We start from the raw sequence: 21,452 nt of genomic DNA, 5'->3' as shown, positions 1-21,452 counted from the left end.
CACAAAAATGTACAAAAACAAATAATTTTGAGGTATAAACAATCTCATTGTATGTTTGGTTGCAGTTATGTCCATTACATGCATATGTAATTAAATCCTAATTAGCCAAAAGATTTCAAAACTGATTTATCTTCAGTCCACTTGATAAGAACTTGTTGAGCATTACAATGTTGTAGATACACAGTACGGTAAATGTTGTGGATGTACAGTAGTGGCAATATTAACAAAACAAGGTCTGTGCTATATTAGAAAAACAGATTATTAGAAAAATGTTCACTATATCAAACCAAGTGTTTTCAACCAGATCAGCATCCTTCAGTATATGCTTTCTTCTTTTGTTTTAGGTCATTTATTAGAAAAATAAAATGAAACAGTCCTTGCATGACTTAATGATTGTTCAACCACATACCTACTGTCATCATAAGCAAAACTCTGAGTTAATAGTTTGTCACTCTCTTAAAGTTCCTTCACGACAGTGTGAATTTCTACAGCTTCTCATGCTACATTCACATATTACCAGAGACAACTTGGGTAATGAAATTATACATGCATAAACATTTTAAGGAAATTTAATTGTGAAATCAGCATATAAGAAGACAAGTTTTTTCACAAATTTTTAGTAAGTGTTCTAAAGCAGGTATCACTTTTATTATAGAATCTGTTGGAAAATCCCCACGTGCTTAAGAAGAAAGAATGAACATGATGACTGTCATCATTACCCATTCAAAGAGATTTAACATATGCAAGAATATCACAGGCAATCATTTTATGAAAGCAAAATTCTCTTGGTATTTTATGTCGCTAAGCAATGAAACGTACTTAATTTCCTTTCATTATAGTTCAGAAGTTTCACCAGGGCTTAATGCTGATTTCTTGTCATGGGAGTCAATTGTATTGTTGGAACAACAAAACTGTACTATAAAAAAAGGACCCCATTATTCTGACAATAGCAGGAAAAGTATGTGTGTCACCCTTGATGGAAGAGATAGGATGGCCGAGATGTAAATCTTCATTATTAAAGCCTGGGGCAAAGCATGTTTTGTGCAAGGTTTTAATTTATATGCTTTTGATTAGTGGGATTAGAGTAATTCCTTGATCATGAACAATGAGTTGGACTTTAAGACATCGCTTAGTAAAAATGGTCCTACTAAAAAACGACTCAAAAAGAAGTTTCGACAGATTCTGAATCTGTGAATGTGCTAATTTAATGACCCTGAACAAATTAGAAGGCTGATAATATATTGTACCTCCAGCATATGAATAAAACAATACATACTAATTTTAACATCATTCCAAATACATATGTCACATTTGCTATTTATTGATCTGAATGCATTTCCTCTTTATATTTGCTTAATACAAATAATAAAACTAGCCATAGGATCCCAGGGCACCTAGAATCTCACTGTATATAACTCATCAATCTTTACTCACACAGTTTCTTCAGAAGTAAAGAAAAATAGACAATGAGTTGAAATATATAGCTTTTGGGCTGCCTAGATTGAAATTCCACTTCATCCACTTAGTAGATTGTAGGGAAAATTAATTACTTTTCATATCAATTTCTAAATTCCATTTAATAAAAGAGAAAATAATGCCTGCTCTTGGGAGTTGCTGTGAGAGTTGAAGGTATGACTACATGCAGCCACTGAAAATGGGTTTTAACTGTCCAGATATACAAAATAAGTTTAGTAGACATTAACACCCAGTGATGTTAACATTAACACTGAGAGAACTGAATTACAGTCTTTTATATGAGGAGATTTCTTCTTTCTGTCCCTCCTCTCCTAACAACTAAGTTTTTAAAAGGATTTAGGACAAGGACAAATCTACATGGAATTTGGTTAATGGTAATATGATCTTTACTTAAGTGTAGTCTTCAAAAAAGTCACATTTTATGTTTTGTAGGAGTTTGATTCCTAGGGCCAGGAATACAGCTCAGTGGCACAAGTGCCTGCCTGGCAAGCACAAGGCTCTGAGTTCACTTGCTGGTACAACAACCACAAAAACGTGCTTTACAGCAGTAAAGAAAAAAAAAGAAGCACATCCTCCTTTTTTATTTTTTCTGAAGAAGGAGACCATAGTGTTCATATATGGCTTATAAAAGCCTTTTTCATTGCAAAGTCTGAAACAGCAAATGGCACAGACATCTGATTTCAAGGTTAGGTTAATTTAGAACAGGAGTAAAACTTGGGAAACTGTGGTACCAAGCACATTCCCATCCCCAGCAGTCTGATGGAGATGAAGTTTGTTTGGAGTCGCTTTCAAGGTCAATTCTGTTAAGTGAAGAATCAAGGTCCTCTTAAGTGAGTATTAGGGGATCAATATGCTTAACTTATAAGATACTAAAGAGTCAGATAATCATTCTTTTGTAAAGCTATGAAAACCACAATTAATTTTGCAATGATGACTAATCTATTTTCTCACAACAGTGATCTCCACGATGTTTCTGGGCATAGCTAATATTTTTCTACAAAATTTACATTCAAATCTCTTTAATTACTTGCCAACTTACATGGATGAGAAAATTTTAACCTCAATAGAATTTAAGGATAAATTTAATCAATAAATAATTCCAACCAAAGAAAAAGTCTGTGGAGGCATAAATATCTGAATTTCAGTAACAATTTTCTATTTAGTCTGTCAGAATAACTTGGCTGCTTAAAACAATAGGAGGCCAAATAAACTCTTTAAAATGAACAGTATAGTTCAGTATAGTATGCCTGAGTGATTAAGAAGGTCCTCTAAATAGTATGATCATTACTTTTAGTTGTATTCTATTAGTACTTAATAGGTCATCAAGCTAGGAAGACCTGGTGATTGTGATATTGCTGTAATTAAACAGAATACAGTACACATAGTGACTTATTTAAATATAATTTTAATAAATGCAACAGATGTCTAGGTCATAGCTTGATTTGTCTCCAGATTTGCTGAGTTATGATTAACAGTATCATGTACATGTATATGAGTTTTGATACATGTAGTATGAGGTGACTTGATTTATATAGGCATTATGAAGTGATTGTTATAATAAAGATAATTTAACTGTCATCTTACAAATATCATGCATGTGTGTCTATAAGAATATATAAGATCTACTCTTCTAACAAATTTCAGATATGCAATACAATATTAACTGTAGTTACCACACTTCACTTCAGACCTCCAGAGTGTGTTCACCCTTCCTAACAGACACTTGGTGCCCTTAGATCGATTTCATCCCACTTACCCCACTTACTCCGTTACAGGTCCTGGGAACTATGATCATGTGTGCAGCTTCTGTGATTTCAGGTCTTTTAGATGGCATATACCAACATTATGCAGCACCTGTCTTTTTGCACCTGACTTATTTTACTCACTACAATGCTCCAAAATTTTGTCCATTTTGTCACAAATGATAGGGATCCTTTTCTCTTTAAAGCCTAATAATAGTTTATTGTTGTGTAAATGCATCAGATTTTCTTTTCCCACAACCCATCGATATATACATAGAGTGGTTTCTTATTTTATCCATTGTCAGTGATGGTAGAATGAACACAAAAATTTAGATATCTCTTCAAGATTCAGATTTTGTTACACAAAAATTTGGATATCTCTTCAAGATTCAGATTTTGTTTCCTTTAATAGCAGAAATGTCAAACATTTGAGTGACTGTATTTTTAACTTATTCAGAAACTTGCATGAGTTTTTTAAATGCTGGCTGTTATACATGCTTTTGCCTATTTACATTCCTGCCAAAAAGTGGACAAAGGCTTCCTTTGCACCACAGCCTTGCCCACATATTTTACCATCTGTCTTTGATAATCCCTGTCTAAATGGTTGTGAGTGGCACTGTGCCAGGCAGGCACTGTGCCCCTGACCTATATCCCCAGCCCATTTGTATGCCTTCATAAGAAATATCTATTCTGACCCTTTGCTTACTTTCTAGTTGGATTATTTGTGGAGGCATTTGGCAAAGGGCTAAATTCTTTATATACTTTGTATATTGCCTCCTTACATCTACATCCTCTGAAAATATTTTCTCCCATTCCATAGATTGGCCCTCCATTTGGTTGTATCCTTCACCGTGCAGATACTTTTTCACTTGACACGATCCTCTTTGTCCATTTGTGATTTTGATATCATCCTCCTCCAAATCATTGTTCAGATGTAGCAAGAAGATTTTCCTCTATGATTGCTTCCATTAGCTTTACATTTTCAGAATTTACGTTGAAGGTTTTTTGTCTATTTTCATTTGCTTTTTGTGTATGATGTGATATGCAAGTCCAGTTTCATTCTTCTGCAAGAGGACATTCAATTTTCTCAACACCAGTAACTGGAGAGATAGTCCTTTCTCCATTTGATATTCTTGGCAACTTTGTCAAAAATGAGTTCACTGTATAAGCATCAATTTATTTCTTGACTCCCTATTTTGCTCCACTGCTCTATATGTCTTTTGAGCCAATACTGGTATTTTGGCTACTCTAGTTTTGTAGTATAGTTTTAAAATAACGGAATGCCTTAACATCTTTTTGTTAAATGTCTTCTGCAATTGCATATAATTTTATGATTTTTAAAAATTTAAAATGTCTTTAAAATTTGAAAATGTTCATTTGGCCTATAGATTGCTTTGGTTATCATAGATATTTCATATTTTTCCATTTCATAAACATGGCTTGTGGTTCATTTGTGTCTTCTTCAGTTTTTTCCCAATCTCATAGGTTTTACTGTAAACCTATTTTCCCCTTCATTAGTTTAACTTATTTGTAACAATTTTAATGCTTTATAAATGAGATTAAATTTTTTTCAGATAATTTGTTGTTAGTGGGTAGAATGATGCTGAGTTTTACATGTTGATTTTGTATCCTGTGGTCTTAATGAATTCATTTATTAGTGCTAACAGATGATGGTAGAATCATTATCCTCTACAGAGTATTTCTGCTTTTTTAATTCAGGGCCTTTTAGGTCTTCTTCCCTTGGCCCTATATATAATTTGCCTAAGACTGCTTTAGAATTCTACTGCAATATACAACATAGAGAAAATTGGTATTTTTCTTCATGTCTGCTAGCTTTGCTATTAACAGGAGGAAAATATGTTTGGTTAATATTTTTTTTTAATTTTCTTAGCAGTTTGAATTTGTTTTTCTATTCTCTCCTGGCCTGAATGTTATTTTCTGAGAAATTCATTGATAGATTGACTGAGGTTCTGTTGTATGGCATGTGTAATTTATATTTTGTTGCTCTCAAAATTGTTTTGGAGTTTGACTTTTGAGAATTTGATTGTTATGTAGCTTTGTAGTGCTCTGTTTATATTTCATAAATCTAGAATTCTTTGAATATCACAGATCTAAGTATTCATTTTTTTAGAATTCATTCATTCATGTTTGGGAAGTTTTCTGTTGTTATTTTAAAAATAAAATTACAATCCCTTTCTCCTTCTCTCTTCAGGCATTTTGTTGACATTCATATTTCTATGGTAAAAGTGCGGTGCTCTGTTTTGTCCCTTCCATGGTGTTCTAGTTCCCCAATTATTTATGATCTTGTGATTTTAGACTTGTCTCTGTGTTTGGAGATATTGATATTCTTGCCCAATTATTATTCTAGGCTGGTTTGGCAGGGAGAGTCTTTCACCTGTCAGCCTGTCCAGTGAATCTGGGAAGGCCACATAGCAAAGTGGAGAGGGACTGACCTGGTACTGTGGTAGATCTGGCACTGAGACCCACGCAGGTGCTACTGAGTGTGGAGGTCAACCTTTTACTGTGGTCTGCTAGGGCAGGCATGGGTGTTCAGATGACAAAAGTGACTTTGAAGTCTGGGTCCACAGGAGTGGTCCTGGATTTTGAGTAGGTGGAACAGTCAGGTACTGGAGTCTCTGGAGCCTTCACTTATCGGGGCTGGCTTGGAACCTAGGTTTTTAGGAGGGAGCTAGAAGCATGGTTCTATGGGTGCTATTCTGCACCAAGGCAAGGTTTGAGCCTGACTCTGAGAGAGCCAGTCTGACTCTGGGGCAGGCTCAGCACCTCAGTCCGTGGAGCTAGTGCTTGGTACTGAGTTTGTGTGGGTCAGCCTGTTTCTAAGGCCCACTGCAGTGGGACTGATACCTCGCTCTACTGAAGTTCCTCTGGCATTTGTGTCTGTGTGAAAAGACAGTGTATTTTGGGGACAGGCTTGGAATAGAGGCAAGTTTTGCGTTTGGGGTTTTATGGATTGACTAAAAAGGTGGGTATGTGAGTGTGAGACTACAGTCTGGGGAAATGGGATCTGGCTTAGAAATGAGTTTCCTGTGGGAGAAGTTTTATGCTGAAGTCTCCTGCAGTGTCAGGATCTACTACTTTCCTGCCCTTCCCCTAAGTATATAGTGCCTCTGTCTGCTGTGCTGTCTAGTCTCGCGGAGACTATATCATACATAGCGTGGACTCTCTTTAATGCATGCTTAATCTTCAAATTTCTGTTCTCCAAGGTACTCCTTGGTTGTGGTGAACCTCTTCAGGGGTCGTTATTCAGACCAATGTTTTTAGGAGGAAATGAGGGTGTTCTCGTCTTAAAGAAAGGATTCAAAGTTATTTTAAAAATATACTAGCCTGCTGGTGGAGGAAAAGTGTCCTGAAAGATCAGGGGAGGCTGTGAAATGTGTTAATTTTCTAAATCTATGTAAAATACACACACACACACACACACACACACACACACACACACACACACACATATTGGTTCAGAACACAGATTTTTGCCTCTGAAATAATATGGCGAAGAAGCCGGGCTTTAGTCTCAACTTGGTTATTTACTTTCTGTGTAATCTGGACAAGCTGTTTTATCTATGTAAGCTTTAATTTCATGTCATCATCACCTTCATCTTCACCATCATGTTTGGGAGAATAACAATGTAACAACATCTCAGCAACAATGTAACAATGCTTAAAATAATTTTAATGGATTCCTGAATTCGAGAGATTAAAAAATATTTCTTTTGCAGTTTTTCCTGAGAATTTTTCATAAGTTAATGTGGTCTCACCCATGAAATTATTGGTACAGATAAAGGAAATGATTTGACTGAAAATGTTTACCAAATCAGGATATTTTTGCTGCGGATGCAGAGCTATATTTAAAAGCTTGGGTTCCAGGTGATTTTTAAAGTTTGTCTTCCTACATACATAACTTACTACTTCTCTGGATCCATCTTGGGAGGAAGAAACTTTCACTGAGGGACAAGCTCTCACTCATGCTAATTTGGTCCCAGTGCAGAGCCAGGCCTGTGGTGAAGGGGAGAATAGGAATCTCCTCCGCTGATCGAATTCTTCATTCTTTCCAAGATTCTCTTTTAAATCAGCAATGACATCGAAATCCAGAATATCTGAATGTGTTTTATCCTCTTTGTTTTCCTACTCCAAAATAACTGGCAACAATATTTAATAAATCACAACGTACTACATTTATATTGGGATGTGAGATGGAAGCATGTTTTTAAAATCTGATCTACGGACAACAAAATAATATGAGCCAGTGTTAATCTCCTCTTATATCATCGTTTTGCCTTTTTTGTTTTTAAAATTTAAAAAAAATCTTATTTTAACAATAACAATACAAAATAATGTATATTATATGCCAATTTTAATAACAAGATAATTTAAAGAATGAATTCAATTTAAGAAGATGATAGTATATTTGTTTTTATGCCCTATTTCATGAAAATTACCCCATTATTGACTCCTGTGCACTAGAATTATATGTGTAAAACTAATACAGAAATAAAGGACAGGTATAAAATAAATCAGACTCAGAATGTTAAGAGAAGGAATTGGGGATGCTCTTTTACAAAAGGAAAATGACTTTTTAATAAACTCATGGTTGTCTGACATTTGTACTGATTAATGCCAGCGTTCTCTGAGCCAAACTAATAAGATAAACAATGAAAAATTGGATTTCTTGACATAAAATGCGGGGTCAGTTTAAAGACATACATGTTCTACCTGTTATCATTTAATCACAAATGTTTGCAGCCTGAAGCACAATGTGTAAAATGTGAATTTTATACAGTTAATCATGATAGCTTTTGTATCACTGCACATTATCAACCTTCACTGCATCAAACACTGTAAAATGAAACCAATTTCCTGGTTTTAATCGCAGACACCAAATTATTGTTAGTTTTAATTAAGTGGGATCTTTTCTGAGTAGGATGTAGAGTACACTTAGTTTTGAACATGTCTGGTAGAATGATGCCATCGAGAAACACAACGTAGCATCAGCTATAAAGTGTCACGGTTGATGAGAAACTCAGTGAAAGACATTCAGAGGACTTTTACATTAAGTTGTGCAAAAGTGCACTTTAAATCCATAAATCTTTATGGAAACACATTTTAACAAACGTACTGTAGTTTATATTTAAAAGCATGGTACCGTTTATAGTTAAAAGCAATTGTACTGCACTCCACTGTACTGGGTAAGGGGATGATGTTCACCAAACTCAGGAACCAGCAGCATTTAGGGACAGTTAAGCACTGTGGTTTAAATTGAGGGCACCGGCCAGGGCCCACACTAGGTCAGAGACCTCCTTGCTATCACATCGCTGTCACTGAAAATATGTTAAAGTATATCAGGAGCTAAAACAAATTCATTTAAAAAAAATGTCAAAACAGTATATACTGTGTCTATCAGGGCATTTTTACAGGTTCCTTAGAAAATATTCATTATCTTGTCCTTTTATCAATCTTCTACACGTTTCATTTTTTTCCTTTTTTTGTGCTTTATGTTTTCCCATATTGCGTCACATCTAGATCTTAAATTTGTTTTTTCCTGTTTTAATTGTCTTTGTTTTCATTCAGGTTCTTCAGCCTTTGCCTCTTTCTTTCTAACTCACCCTCCACACTTCTGCCAGACCAAATGTTAGAAACAAAGAGCTGCCATGTCTTCCTATGCATTCAATTGTTTTCTTACTTCACAGACTGAAAAACAAGTTCCAGAGCGTGGAGCTCGTCTTGATCACTGATCTATACTCAGCCTTGGTGATTCTGACTTGAGGTCTCATGATATATCCATTATTTAATTACCTCAAGTGGTTTTTTTTCTTTATACTTCACTGAAAGTTATTTGATCTCTCTGTATACAGAGCCTACCAAAAAAGTTACACAAATTTTAACAGTTCACCAAACTAATAAATGTCTGGAAGCTAATGGTCACCACTTTGGGCAACTCTGATAATTGTACAGGCCAAAAGTAAGTTATATCAGTCTCACAATGTCTCAGTAAATATAGTGTCAAAAGACTTATACAAGTTTTTCTTTTCCTGATGTGTATCTTTCGTGACAGGCTCTGCATTTTGCAGCTCTTTTTGTATGGTATTTTTGTATCAATTATCTCATATATTATCATTTACCGATTTGCCTTATGACTTTCCTGATCTCATTCGAGATTGCATTTCAGAGTCTAGGTCAGATTTGTCCTAATTTAACACATATTCATTGATTAAGAGATAAACTGGTAATTGAGTAGCCTGGGTGGTAATTCTAACTTCATCTTGACTTATTACTGGAATCTAAACAGGGCACTAAATTTTACGGAGTATCAATAAAATAAATGGTGACATTAATCTGCACAAAATGAAAATGATCCAGTGTGGGCATTCATGGATTGTGACATAAATGGTAGCTTTTAGTATGTCTGCTGGGTTGTAGAGTTGTTTTCAAATTTTTGACCGGTTGAGAAACCTTAAGCAATATACTTTTAAAGAAACTTTAGGAATGAATGTTTTACTAAACAACATATGGAAAAAGTTGAATTTTTAAGAAGATACTTTGAAGGAACAACTTATTGATTCTTGAAATATAGAATGAATAAATATGGCATTAAAAATCTTGTTGCATTAGCTTATGATAAATGAAATGAGTATGTAATAATCTTATGCACTGTATGACATATTTTTGTGGTTAATGCCATTCCATTTTATTTCATTTCAAGGAACTAAAAACTATTATGGTCAAGTTCTTATTTAGAGTGACAAGGTGTTGCAACTTATCTCATACTATAGTTGAAAAGTAGTTTTCCCCCCTGATGTTGTCTTTTGATACTAATTTAGATAACATAAATAATTGAACAAAGCAATATTGTCTTATTTCTTAAAATTGTTACAATTATAATTTAGTTGCCTCTTCCATAAAGTTAAAGTAATGGTTACACACATTGCTATAAATTTAAATTTATTAAATATTGGTTTCTTAGAATTTTTATCTGGATACCATCTTGCCTTACAAAGACAGATTTATGTTTACTTTGTTAGGAAAAAAATAACAGAAAGGCAAAGATTTGCTGAGCAGGACTCTCTTGGAGAGAATTAAAGCATAATCTAATGATACCTGCGTACCTAGGCTTACTGTAGTGCAATTCACAATTGCAAAACTGTGGAAACAGCCTAAGTGCTCATATTAGATGAATGACTATATAGAGATAGTGGAATATTATTTGGCCATAAAGAAAAGGCAACTCACGTCATTTGCTCCCAAATAGGTAAGTCTGGAGACTTTTATATTAAGAACAGTAAGACAGGCTCACAATGTTAACTATTTCATGTTTTCTCTTACATGAGTAATTTATAAAGGAGAGATTACAGGAAAGTATAAGGTACAATATTAGAGATGAAGAAGATGATGGGGCAGAAGGAAGGCCATAATAGAGGATAAATATTATCCAGGTATATTATGCATTCAAAAATGAAACCTGTTATTCTTTACTACTAATATGCACAGATAAAATGTAAACAATTTGTTTGCTTTTTGGAATATATTAATTTTTCCAAGACTTAGAACGTGTATATGATATATACATATATTTAGATATTAATTAAAACTTCAACAGGAAACAAAATGGATAAATAAATTGTAATTAAATCTCAATATGAAATAAAAAACACAGCTTTCAGACATCGATCCACTAATAGTGTATTACACAAATATGTAACATTCTATAGAATTTCTTGAGAGGCTTGTACTAGTACTTACCAAACTACTGGGATTGTAATAATGAAGAAAGAAACCCAAACTCTTAAACTTATAGCCTATTCTGAGACCCACACAAAATTACAAGCAAATGTAAAATTATAAGTGACATTAGTACTCAAGTAAAGCTGTTGGCATTTTGAAATTTTAAGCAGAAGGTTTGTACTTGGACTAGAAACATGGAAGACTTGCCTGGATGGAGTGTTAATAAAACTAAAGTTAGGAAAGACAATTGTTATTTTTTGGGGGGAGGGGAAAATGGAAGAGGAGAGACTTAAGAGATCGTGCATGGAAGAGGTTTATGTTAGGAGGCAAATGACAATCCAGTGGTCCCAAAAAGAGTCTCCTGAGTAAAATATATTGAAGATATAAAGGATGAAGTCTTGGTCATGTACTTTCTTAGGTGCCTCTCTAAAAGTTTTGGTTTTCTTAAAAGTAATGAGAAACCACTAAAAACAGAGATGATATGATCAAATACATATTTTAAAAGATCCTAAAATCCAAGCAAGACTGTGAATGGCTAAGAGTAAAGAGTCCTTATTGTGAGATCAGATAACTAGCTACTGTAATATTAGAAACAAGAGATGACGGGTGACTGGATCCAAATGAGTTCAGAGGATGGTGAAGTATAAATCTGATACAGTTAGGAGTTAAATTGGCCAGGATTTTTAATAAAGGGACAAGCAAGAGGAAGATGCTGATTTTTGCAAATGAATGATATCTGTTTTGTTCACTGAGCTAGACAAACTTGAAGAAATTAGATTGGAGGAAAGTGTAGGTGAGAATGTTGTCTTGGTTACTTTTCACTCTTTCAGGGACAAAATACCCAGCACCCAAAATAAAGAAAGGAAAGTTGTTTAACTCGCAGTTTGTGAAGTTTAACTCAACCCATAGTCAGCTGGCAGAGTAGTGTGACAGAGGGGCAACAGTTCAGGGGTCAACAGATACCAAAAGCAACAAGAGAAAAAAGGAGAGGAGCACAGAGAGAAGACTCTTTGTGTCTCTTATATTGTATGGAGGCCACGCCCACTTGTGTGTAGCACTCACAACCCATAATCCCTGCATTGGACCATCAGTCATTCACAAACTCTAGAAGCCTGCCTCCATGACTGCATGAGGCTTTGGGTGGGTGGGGGACGTCCAGATTAAAACCGTAACAAACACTTTCTTTTTATTTATTGCCCTTGTGACAGTTAATAAGGGAGCATATCAGAAATAGAATGTATTAGTCTAAAGTAAAATGATTTATAGAAGTGTTACTCAAATAATTTGGAATAGATGTCACTCTCACACAATGCTCTCAAATTGTTTTTTAATAAGGAGTATTATCTTTTTATTTCTCTGACAATAATAAATTTTAAATGGATTAATGTCTTTTGCATGGCTATTCAATAAAAACAATACATTTAAAATATTTATTGAACATAAATTGCATCAGATTGAGGTGTAGTGGCATCTACCTGTGATCTCAGCTGTCTAGGAGGTTGAAGAAAGTAGATTTCATGTTAGAATCCATCCTGTGAAAATTTATGACTTAGCAAGATCCTTTCTCAAAAATAAATAAATGCAAGCATAATTGAATAAAATTTAAAACGTCCTAGAGATGTAGCTTAGTGTAAATATCCTACGTTTAGTCTCCATAACTGTGAAATCAGGAAAAAATCAATACTTAAAAATATTGCCATTTCTTTGTTTTCTTTAAACATAATGTTATCTTCAAAGTAGTTCTTCAGATGTAGGCAAGAAAAACTGATCAAACTATCAAATAATGAAAACACAAACTGTTCTTTTTGATGAACTAACAGAGCTCAGTAGTACAGTTACCCATTTTGTATATATATGTATACTTACATTCATTTAATCTTTTCCCTTTTTTCTTTTCTTTTTTTCCCTATCTCAGTTGTTCTTTCCTTTTGAGTACTTTCTTTCCCTTTCATTTTAATAATATATATTGTACATTTTGAAGCATATTTCCTCTTTCAGAGTTTTTTATACCAGGGAGAAAATGTGATATTATTTACACATGTGAATCTGATTTATTTCACTTACAAGTATAGTTTCAAGTTTACATCCATTTACCTATAAAATCCTCGTTTATCCTTCTTTACAGCTGAAACATACTCTACTGAAAAAAAATCACAGCTTTTTTATTCATCCCTTAGTTGATGGGCACTTGGTTTGTCTGCAACATTTAACTATTACAAAATGTGCTGCTATAAACATAGGTGCACATATATTGCTGTGGCATGCTGTTTTCAATTCTTGTGGGAAAATACCCAGAAGGGGAATAGTTGGATTAAATGGGACCTCCAATCTTAGGTTTTGGGGAATCCCCACAGTGATTTCCACAGTGGTTGTACCAGTCTATACTTTCAAAAGTAGTAGAGAAGTGTTCTTTTTTTTCCTAACGCCATGCCAACATTTGTTATTGGTTGATTTCTAATAACAGGAGATCCCATTTGTTGATTCATTGAAGTATTTCTTGCACAGTTTACCTTCTGTTCATGAACTCTGCCTATTCCAATGCCTTCAAGATTTCTGCCTACTTTGTCTTACAGTATATTCAGTGTTTCTTTTTAAATATTTTGATCTTTGATTCATTTTGATGCACGGTGATAGACATAGGTCTAGTTTTAGTATTCAGCATGTGGAAATCCACTTTCTCCAGCACCATTTGTTAAAGAGGCTGTCTTTCTTCCAATGAACAGATTTGGCCCCTTTGTCAAAGATAAGGTGGTTTAATGTCTTTGTAATTGTGTCTGCGTCTTCTAATCTGTTCCACTGATCCTGAGGTCTGTTTTTTTGCCTTACCATACTTATTTTATCATAGTAGCTTTGGAGTACAATTTCAAGCTAGGGATTGTAATGCTTCCTGTTGCCCAGGATTTCCTTTTCTATTCTAGGTCTTACCTGTTTTCAAATGAAATTCAGAAATGTCTTCTCTAGATGTGTGAGGTATGCTAGTGGTATTTTGATTAGGATCGCATTAAACTTTTATAATAGTTTTGGGAATATGGCCATTTTCACAATGTTGTTTCTTCCTATCCATGAGCAAGGGGTATCTCCATTTTCGGATATCCTCCTCAGTCTCTTTTTTCAGAGTGCTATAATTCAATTCTCAATGTATAGATCTTTTATTTCCTTTGTTAGATTGATTCCTAAGTATTTCAGGGTTTTTTGGATGCTATTGAGAAAGGTGTTATGCAACCACCTTATCTTTGATAAAGGGGCCATACATGTTCACTGGAAGAACCACAGTATCTTTAATAAGTGGTACTGGAAAAACTGGCTCTGTATATGCCAAAAACTAAAACTAAACCCATGTGTATCACAACATAATAAACTAAAATCTAAATGGATCAAAGATCTGAATATTAAAACAGGAACACTAAATCTGTTGGAAGACATAGTAAGTAAAAATCTTGAAGACATAGAAGTAGGTAGAGAATTCATAAACAGGAATCAAACTGCACAGGAACTGCTTCCCAGAATTGATAGCTGGGATCATGTCTTATTAAAAAGTTTCTGCATGTCAAAAGAAATCTCCAGCATAGTGAAAAGTAAACCCACAAACTGAGAAAAAATCTTAGCGAACTGTCCCTCAGACAAAGGACTTCTGTCTAAAACATATAAAGAACTCAGAAAAAATCAGACCTCTGAAATTCAAAGACCCTATCCAAAAATGGGCATCTGAGATGAATACACAGTTCTCAGATGAAGAAATACAAGTGGCTAATAAATATATGAAAAAATGTTCATCATCATTAGTCATTAGAGAAATGCAATTTAAAACAACACTGAGATTCCATCTGACTCCAGAAAGAATGGCCAGGATCAAGAACACTACCAACAACAAATGCTGGAGAGGCTATGGGGAAAAAGAACTCTCCTGCACTGTTGGTGGGAGTGTAGACTGGTGCATCCACTGTGGAGGTCAGTCTGCAGATTCCTCAAAAAGCTGGGATTGGAAGTCCCAGTCGACCTAGCTATTCCACTTCTAGGCATATTCCCAGAAGAACTAAAAGCATCATACCTCAGTGATATATGTGCACCCATGTTTATAGCAGCACAATTTATAGTAGCTAGATCTTGGAAACAACCTAAGTGTCTGTCAACTGAGGAATGGATAAAAAAGTTTTGGTATTTTTATATAATGGAGTACTACTCAGCTATAAAGAATGATCATAATAAGATATTTATAAATAAATGGATGCAACTTGAGATTATACTCATAAGTGAAATAAATCAAACTCACATCTATAAATACCGTATAGTCTCCCTGGTGTAAGAAATGGTAAGAGTACATAAGAGTTTGTGGTAACCATGATTCCCCATTACATTGCTTTGAAGCCTTAAAATAATTGCATTCATTAACTGGAATGGTTTATCCTGGTTTGTTTGATTTTATTATTTGTGATGGTATGAACAGCTATTTTGCAGAAAACAAGTCATTATAGTAGCCAGTGCAGATTTAATATCATCTTGCTTTGAAGTCCTACCATGGTTTTTTCTTCTGTTTCCATTTGTTCTATCATGTTGAATCTTATTGGATTGTATTATTGTGATAGTATAAACAAATTTTCTGTGCAAAGTGAGATAATGTAGTAGCCATTGTTTGTTGTCTGTTATTTGGTTCTGAATGCCCTGTAATACTTTTATTCTCTTGAATGGTTTTATACTATTTTGTTATCTTTGATACTATTGTATATGAAGTTATGCACAACTATTTCAAAGAAAGAGACATTATGGTAGTTACTGTTAATATCGGGTTGTCTTCTGATGAAATACTGTGTTGCTTACATTGTTCTGTTCTCATCTGCTTTGCTTTGTCCTGTTTTGTCTTAATCTCTTTAAAATAAAAAATAAAAAAGAGAAAGGTGCTATTTCTCTAATTTCCCACTCAATGACATTGTTGTTTGTGTCCAAGAATGCTATTGATTTTTTGAGCTTTGACTTTGTGTCAAGTACACTGCTGAATTTGCTTTTTAACTCTACTAGTTTTTTGGTTGAGTTTTTGGTGTCTTCTATGTATAGTATATGTCATGTTCACATAATGATAATTTAACTTCTTTCTTTATGATCATTATTTCTTTTTCTAATTGCTCAGGCTAACGTTTCCAGAATTGTATTGAATTGGAGTGGTGAAAGCAGACATTCTTGTCGTGTTCCAGATTTTAGACTTAAAAGTTTCAGTTTTTGTTCATTTAGTATCATGTTGTCTATTGGTTTTTCATAGACAGATTTTATCAGATTGAGGTAAAGAACATCTATTCCCATTTTCTGTATGGTTTTGTCATGAAGGAGTTTTGGAATTCAGTGCAGAACTAATAGCAGAAAATTTCCCAACCTTCAAAAAATCTGAAATACATATAATTTAGACATATAAAACTACAAATACCCATCACCAAAAGAAATCTACACCCAGACACATAACAATCAAGATTCCAGAAACTGAGTATAAAAACAGAGTACTAAAAACTGTTAGAGAAAAGAAACAGCTTACCAATAAAGAAAGCCCGTTAGAATCAGACCCAACTTCTCAACACATACCCTCAAATCAAGGCAAGTTTAGAATGAAGTATTTCAATCCCTGAAAGAAAACAACTTGAAACCAGATTGATGTACGCTGAAAAACTATATTTCATAATTAATAGATAAATAAGATACTTCTATGACAAAGAACAACTGAAGAAATGCATGTGCACCAATCCAACCCTAGAAAGAGTACTGAAAGATATTCTAGATAGAGATGAAAATGACCAAATTTCTCAGAACATCAACAGAAACAAACCATCAAGTAGGTTGAGGAATTAAACAAAAGGGAAAATCGGGAAACCAACAACAGGGAAATAACATGACAAAGAAAAGTCAACATATATCAGTTATAACCATCAGTGTAAATTTCCTCAATTCACCAATTAAAGGTACATTGACAGAATGGATCAAGAAACCAGATCCAACGATATGCTACATATAAGAAATACATGTAATGCGAAAAGAAACTGTTAGGCTGAATGTCAAAGAATGAAAAACGATATTCCATGTGACAGCAACCCAGAAAAAAGCATGAGTAGCTATTCTGTTTGCAGAAAATATGAATTTGAAGCCAAAAATGATTAAAAAAAAGATGAAGGTCACCAAATATTTAGGAGGAAGAGACAGCATAGAAATATTTAGGAGGAAGAGATAACATATATAACTCCTTAAGACTAATACTAATATACATGAAAAAATCAAATAAGCAATAGCACAGTTGTAATGGGGGACCTTAATACTCTATTGTGACAAAGAGATGGATCAATTAGACAAAAAAGTCATCAAAGGAAAAAGAGAACTGAATCAACCCCGTGAACAAATGGACTTACTAGATGTTCACAGTGTCCACCCACGAACATCAGGATACACATTATTCTCAATTTCACATGGTCATTTCTCTAAAATAGAACATGTATTAGCCCATAGAACATGCTTAAGTAAGTGCAAAGGAATTTAAATGTTCCCTTGCATATTATCTAGCCATAGTGCACTGAAATTGGAAATAAATGCAAAAGAAACTGCAAAATCTCCATAAACACGTGGAAATTAAAGAACACCCTCCTAAACATCCAATGAGTCACAGATGAAATTAAAGAATAAATTAAACAATATTTACAATTCAATTAAAATGCAGATATAGCATATAGGAACCTGTGGGATGCAATGAAAGCAGTTCTAAGAGGAAAATTTATAGCATTGAATTCTCACATCAGGAAAACAAAATGAGCACAAATAACAGAACTGCAATTAAGAAAACGATACAAAGAATTAATGAATCAAAGAGTTGGTTCTTTGAAAGAATAAACCAAATTGACATCCTAGCCATTCTTATCAAGAAAAGGAAAGAATATTCAAATTCATGTAATGAAGAATGAAAAGAGTGTAATTGCTACGTTTCCTATGGAAATTTGTAAGACTGTCAATACCTACTTTGAAGATCTTTACTCATGTGGACTGGAAAACAGAAGAAATGGACAGATTCCTAGAAACATAGGGGTTACCAAAGCTGAATCAAGAAGATATAAAAACTTTGAATAACTCAGTATCAGTTACTGAAATTGATAATGTAATTCAGAACTTACCAAAAAAGACAATTCCAGGTTCTGCTAGATTCACAACTGAATTCTACAGGAAATTTAGAGAAGATTTAACATCAATATTCTTCAAACTTTTTAATGAAATTGAAAAGGAAGAAATGTAGCCTAACTCATTCCTAGAGGAAAGCTACTCTGATAGGAAAACCAGAGAAAGACCAACCAAAAAGGAAAACGAGAGACCAGGATCCCTAATGAACATAGTTGCAAAAATTCTCAGTAAAATACTAGCAAACAAAATGCTGCGAGTCATCAAGAAAATAGTACACCATAACTAAGTGGGGCTCATTCCAGGAATACAGGAATGGTTCAACTTATGCAAATCAATGAATGTAATACACTACATCAACAGAGCCAAAGACAAAAATCACATGATCAGCTCAATAGATGCAGAAAAAGCTTTTAGTAAAGTCCAACACTCATTCATAGTATTGCCATTTGTGAACATCAAAACAAAACTATCATTTAGTGGTTAAGCTGGATACTACCTAAAGAAAGTATCTAATGTTGGAAAAGATGACACAGTGTAGATTGGCCTTTACTATGAAGTGAAAGGTTGATTCTGTCAGCCAGTTTAGAGATTTTCCAAGTAGAGAATTATAATTCTTTAAAACTGGTAAAAAAGAAATAATGCTATTGTCTGAAATGGAAGAATCAAAAACTTAGGTCCATTTTTGTCTTCTGGTAAATGTAGTCATTGTGTACCTCAAAAAAATTAAAGATAAAGCAAATTATAACCAGAAAAATATTATGAGTTAAATTCTAAAGAATTGAATTCCAATGGGTTGGATTAGGCCTCTGTATTTTTGTTTCCTCTTTTCTTAATCATTTGTTCTTTCTTCTGTGACAGTTTGAAACAGTAGGCAGTTAGAGGTTAGTATGAATGGTTATCTCACTAAAACTTCTCCCTAAAGAAGTTAGACTTGTATCTTAAAATTAATGTTATTACAAATTAGAGAATTTGTTTCTGTTCTTAATCATTTTAACTTGTGTTTTCTCCTTCAACCAGTTCCAGAAAAGTAACTGGAAAGTTTGAGAGTTGTAGTTTCAGGTCCTTTAGATGTAGTTGCAGATGATCTGTTACTAGACCTCATAGAGAGCAATTTGTATTTAAATTAACTCAAATTATAATGAATGAGTAATGAAGTAATGAAAATATAGTCACTGCTTGTAGTTTCGTTTTACAGTCAATTATAATTTATTTCTAAGATCCATTATTCTTTCTTCCTTTGATAATATATTTGAGCAGACTCACATATTTTTAAAGTTATACTCTACAGACTTTAGTAAAATTAATTTTTGACATTGGCCCATAATTACTTATTTTCTGGGTATGCTCAAGAGCAGGTAATTTTTCCAAATAAGAAACTTGTCCTTTTTTTGGTGGTTTAAAAATCTTGTTAAGTTTGTGTGTTCAGCTTTTGGGTTTCACCTTACAATGTCTTCACTGCTGTGAGTGGACAGAACCATGCACCAGAGATCAGTCTGAAGCCTCGGTGAACTTTGCCACTGTGGGGTTTCTAACTTTAGAAGCCTTTAGCATTCTAACAGAGCAAGTCCTGTGAACCTTGAAGGTGAGTAAGTATTACCTAAGAGCATACCATTAAGGCAAGGCACATTTCAATAACAAAAAAATATATAATATTATTTTTAAAAACATGGCAGGATAAAATGGAAAAACTAACTTAGGTGACTAGTTTAGGGGTACTGTATACTGACAGAGCAAAAATAGTAACCGGAACTTGCTACCCATTAGCAGCATTGGTCATTTATGGTCATTATAATGAATATTAGCATATTACAATTAAAAACAATAAAAGTTCTTAATTACTTTGGTAAAGTAAATTTAATTAGAATATTCCAATACTAGATTGAAACATGGTCAAAAAATAAGAGAAGGTATTATCTAAAGATGACAGATTGCCAACAAAATTTTTAATTAAAAAATCTTAACTGATTATGGTACCTATCTCACCAATCCCTAAATTCTGCTCTTAAGTACTTCCTTTCTTTATGTTAGGTAATGTTTTTACTTTTCTTATGGATTTGATGATATAAATCATGACCAAATTTAGGACAGCATAAAAATGCCTTTTAGAGAAGCTGGGGAAGGATATTAAACAGGAAGTTTGTGTGACGAAGCATCTTTCCCTTTGTGTCAGTTTCGGTGTGCATGTCCATGTCAAGTACCTGCTAACAAGGCAACATATATTTTTAGTTTATTCATAAATATTTTAATATACTTGAGGCTAGTTTTCCCAGATGCCTCCTCTTTGAATTGTCTAAGTTAGTCTCAGTCACATGTTATTAATAACCTTGTTATGTAAACATGTGGCAAGCCGAGACTCTTTCAGGCACTGTGGGCCCAGTGAGAATGGAGTATTATCTTTGCTACTACAGAGTTGTTGATGACCACATAGGAGCCTTTGTTAAGAATGGGATTTTCTTGCCCAGTTCAATGCTCCACCAAATGAAAACTGCTATTTCGTTTCCCATTTGCACGATTCAGTTGGAAAATGAGTTATCTTATGCTTCACTTTAGTGATGAGTTCGAGCTGGTTTGTGTTGGTATGCAAAAGACTACTGTTGGGTTTTTCAGAAACTTGCCAGATAATTTTAAAATCTGATAGCTTGACCTGTCCATAGTGTAAGTATTTACATCACACATATTGGAAGATGTTTCTGTTTCTATCTATCCTAAAGATCTATTGTTTCACACATAGCAAATCAGAGTTACTTCTTCCACTTCAGTGTTCAGCAAAGATAAAAGTGTCACCTTAAATTTAATCACTTCAAGGTAAGGATGCTGGCCTGATACAACTGTTTAAGAAAATCTGGCTTCTGTTAAATTTACCAGGAGCCACTAAGATCCTAACTATTGTATACTGTATATGGCTCTAGGACATCACAAGTTTGAACTGCCTCAATTAACTTATAGTTAGATATTTATGGACAGGTGAAACAATTTGAAAAATTATTAGACAAACCATGTAGAGTAGAAATAAAAAAAGAGTTCAGAAAAAAAATTAGTCATGACACAAGCAAATAAATGTAAATACTATTCAGTCATTTACTATCATAGATTATATACAAATTTAATAGAAAGGTCAGAACTTATCAAACCTTACATAAGACTGTACACAGTGCTATTGACAATAAAGAAAATGTGAATAAATGTAAAGATATAGTTTTAAATCATTATGAGAAAAAAAAAGCCTGCCCCTACTGCTGCTGTGGGAAATGTCAGTGTTGTTGAGCATCCAGTTCAAATGCCCTGTGACACCAAATCTTTGCATCAGGAGTTCCTCACCCCAGTAAATTACACACTTTAATAAAAGGCAGTCTCTCAAAA

General features: G+C 33.9%; 1 protein-coding gene and 1 pseudogene across 1 annotated transcript in view; one reads left to right on the top strand and one right to left on the bottom strand.

Moving 5' to 3' along the window:
• Nucleotides 1–21,452, top strand: part of Znf804b (zinc finger protein 804B) — a 516,344-nt gene that overhangs the window by 255,440 nt on the left and 239,452 nt on the right. The gene's annotated exons all lie outside the window — the stretch shown is intronic.
• The window catches only part of LOC106028784 (uncharacterized), a 208,886-nt pseudogene that overhangs the window by 172,808 nt on the left and 14,626 nt on the right, over nucleotides 1–21,452 (bottom strand).

The sequence above is a fragment of the Cavia porcellus genome, unplaced genomic scaffold (assembly GCF_034190915.1).
Source record: "Cavia porcellus strain 051 isolate PalLab524CR breed Dunkin Hartley unplaced genomic scaffold, mCavPor4.1 scaffold_2, whole genome shotgun sequence".
In the NCBI taxonomy this organism is placed as follows: domain Eukaryota; kingdom Metazoa; phylum Chordata; class Mammalia; order Rodentia; family Caviidae; genus Cavia; species Cavia porcellus.
Note: the sequence above shows the minus strand (reverse complement) of the source record. Positions and strands in the feature narration are given on the sequence as shown.